The 3,433-nt window shown below is 40.8% G+C and overlaps 1 pseudogene; it reads left to right on the plus strand.

The window, feature by feature from the left end:
- The first annotated feature begins 349 nt into the window (after positions 1–349).
- LOC103204796 overlaps positions 350–3,433 on the plus strand; it is a 16,652-nt pseudogene continuing 13,568 nt past the window's right edge.

The following is a 3,433-nucleotide window of genomic DNA, read 5'->3' on the forward strand; positions in this document are numbered from 1 at the left end:
ATCCATTTCTATCATATGTTAATGTTTATATATGTGAATGTATGCATTCCTACTAAGCATGAGGACATGGACCACATTTGTCATTTTTCTGATATATTCCTAGAAATTAGCACATTGTCAGACACAAAACAGCCAATCATTTAATATTTTAATCAAGCATCTATTCGACAAATACATGGTCTTTACCTTGTGCCAGATACTGCTCTAGTTGCCAGGGATATAGCAGTGAACAAAACAAAGTCTGTCCTCTTAGAGCTTCCATTTGAATAGAGAAATAAAAAACAATTCAGGTTGTGATATATGCTATAAAGAAAGATAAAACAGGGCAAGGAGGTGAGGGATAAGAGAGATGATAGCTATTTTAAATAAGGTCGTCAAGAAAGGCTTTTCTAAAGAGAGGTTGTGTGAGCAGAGCCTGAAGAATATGAAGAAGAAAGTCATGTGGAGATTTAGGTAATGAAATTCCAAGCAGAAAGAAGAGCAAGCACATGGGCCTGGAGGTGAACATGAGCTTAACCAGAGGACCAGTGTGGCTAGAGTAGTGGTGTGAGTTAGGGGATGAAGTTGAGGAACTTTAACAAGGTTTTGGCCTGATTTGATTTTTGTCTTAAAAATATCACTTTGGTTGCTGTGTTGAATGAACTATTAGGGTGGGGAAGGTGGGAAGTGTGGAAGCTGAGACCAGTTTGAATGTGCCCCTGAAATTATTTGGGTGACATAAAATGTTTGCTTGGACTAGGATGATAGAAGAGGAGGCAGAAAGGATGTTTGGATTTGGGATGTATATTGAAGGTACAGATAACTGAACTTGCTGACTAGTATGTATTTGGATTGTATGTGAGAGAGAAAGCAGTGAGGCCTAAGTTTTGGCCCAAGTAACTGGGAAAGTGGTGTCATTTACTGATATGTGAAGCTTGGGGGAGAAATAGTCTTGAGTAGGATATCAAGAGTTTTGTTTTGGATGTGTTGACCTTGAAATATGTGTTATATGTCTAAAAGGGGCAGTTGAGAGGGTAGTTTAATATAGAATTCCAGAACTCAGGTAATAATTATAACCTGGAAGTACAAACTGCCTTTGGAGCCATAAGGTGGGACATGAGCATACAGAAAGAGTCCAGGGATATGAAGAGAAGAAAAACAATGACCGAGCTCTAAGGGCAATTTAACAGTTTGGTAGAAGAAGTTCTAGAGAAGAGGCTTAAGAGGAATGGCTGGAGGTAAGACAAAGAATAGGTGAATTTGGTGGCTGGAAGCCCAGAGAAGAAAGTGCTTCAAGAAGTAGAGAGAGAGAATAGTCCAGGCAGGAGCTGCATGAACGACTTATGCTCAATAACCAGTAAGGTACTTATAATCGAAAGAGGTGTAAGGCATGTTATTGTGTCTCCAAGCCTAAAGGAAAATAAATCACTCATATTTGACTCTTTGGAATATTCCTAAGTTTTATGGTGAGAAATGGGCTGAGGAAAAAAGAATAGAAGGAGAAGAAGAAACATTTTTTTTCCTTTTGGGGATTAAACATTTTGTGTTCAATGAAAAAAGAGAGTACATTTGTTTGTTTATTTTACCATACATTGAGAGCCTGTTATGTGCCAACCACTGTTTAACCTTCAAAAGTATAATTCTGAGTTAGGTATGAAAACCAATCTTTGGGATACTTTTATGTGATTCTTGCTCTGCCTTCTATTCTACTATATGATGTCTAAGTAACCTAAGTACCTTAGTACCTTAAAACTAAAGAGAATGAAAAGAGGATCCTCTTGGAAATATTTTAATAAGAGAAAGAAATCTGAAATTCAGAGTTTTGAGTTAAGATTGTTGTTCACTCAGAGGGGGATCTATGTAGGAGATCCTGGATAGAGTGGGAGAATAATGTGGAACAAAACTCAAAAATCACTTAAAAGAAAAAAAAAAGGGGACCAGGTTTGCTGATCTGATCTGATAGAGGCTGATGGAACCACTGAGACTATGCCCCTTAGCTGTCTTTCAAGTCTGGAATTGAATCCACTCCTGTGGCTTCCAGCCAAACAAAAGACAGGTGTATGAGCTGAACATTTACATTAGGTAGACACACTGCTTGGAGAGAACAATCATGGGAGAATAGAAGGGCCGTATATGCACCAGGAGACAGCCAGGGGGCAGGAGTGCATGGGAGGGAAAGACACAGGAAAGAGGTAACTATGGGGAGGAAATGGGAGGGGAGCTGTTGCATTGTGGGAAATTGTAGTCAATGTCATGAGACAAAGTGGATGTAAGCTGCTGTATGGAAAGTGATTTTGCTCTGTAAACTTTCACCCAAATCACAATTAAAAAAAAAAAAAAGATTGTTGTTGTTATTGTTAGGTGCTGTTGAGTCATCTCTGACTCATAGCTACCCTATGCAGAGCAGAACCAAACACTGCTCAGTCCTGTGCCAGCCTCATGATCCTTGCTATACTTCAGCCCATCATTGCAGCCACTGTGTCACTCCATCTCATCCCTCTTTTTTTTTTTAATTTTAAGCGCTTGTTTTACATTCAAAGTCACGCGTACATTTAGTTTCATTCACCATTCTCCATGTCCAACCCCAACCCAGCCTCCTCCCCTCCCTACTCTGCAACAACCCCCCTGTGCCTCTCAAAATCATGCTCTCCTGTTCGTCCTGCATTTCCTCAGTTTGAATGTTGGTCCTTCAGTGTCCCATGGTTTATTGCTTAAGGGATGCATGACCATTGAGTGTGTGGGTGCAGCATGCTGGGTTGAGTGGTCTGTGTATACATCTCGCTAACCATTGGGCTGAGAGCCCGCCCCTGGGGGTGAGTTTTTTTTCCAGGCACTGAATGTATCTCAGGGCCATAGTATTGGGAGTCTCACCATATTTCATCTGACCAGTAATTCTGGTCATTATTGAGTTTTTGGATTTTGTTCCACGTTTTCCCTCTCACTCTATCCAGAATCTCCAGATTTGATCCTTTCCTGAGTGGTTGGCATTGGTAGCCAGGCACCATCTGGTTCTTCTGGTCTCGAGGGCCATCGTGTCCTAGGGTTAATTGCTTCTAAATGCCCTTGGTTACTGGGATGGGGAGGGAAAGTGAGGGATTAATTTAGGGCTAGTTGGGGCTTACATGCTGACATGGGTAGGGGGAGGGATATACGGGAAGGATATATGACCACCATGGTAACATTGGGAAATGAAAGAACACTGAACTGTGCTCATAAGAGATAGATGACAGATGTTAAAACCAACCAATGTGTCCACAATACCACATTGTCATTAACACCAAACAGTAGGCTATACAGATAAACACATAAACACCTGAGATGATCAGACAAGGATCAGTGAATAGAGGTATACGCTAGATCAAGGATAGACTCAGCTGAGGCTAATCTTGTACAGACACCAGTGATACAAAATACCTGCAGTCCTTACAGAAACAATAGAAGATAGACACAGAGT

Source organism: Orycteropus afer, unplaced genomic scaffold (genome assembly GCF_000298275.1).
Source record: "Orycteropus afer afer isolate SDZICR_OR568_19922 unplaced genomic scaffold, OryAfe1.0 scaffold00260, whole genome shotgun sequence".
In the NCBI taxonomy this organism is placed as follows: domain Eukaryota; kingdom Metazoa; phylum Chordata; class Mammalia; order Tubulidentata; family Orycteropodidae; genus Orycteropus; species Orycteropus afer.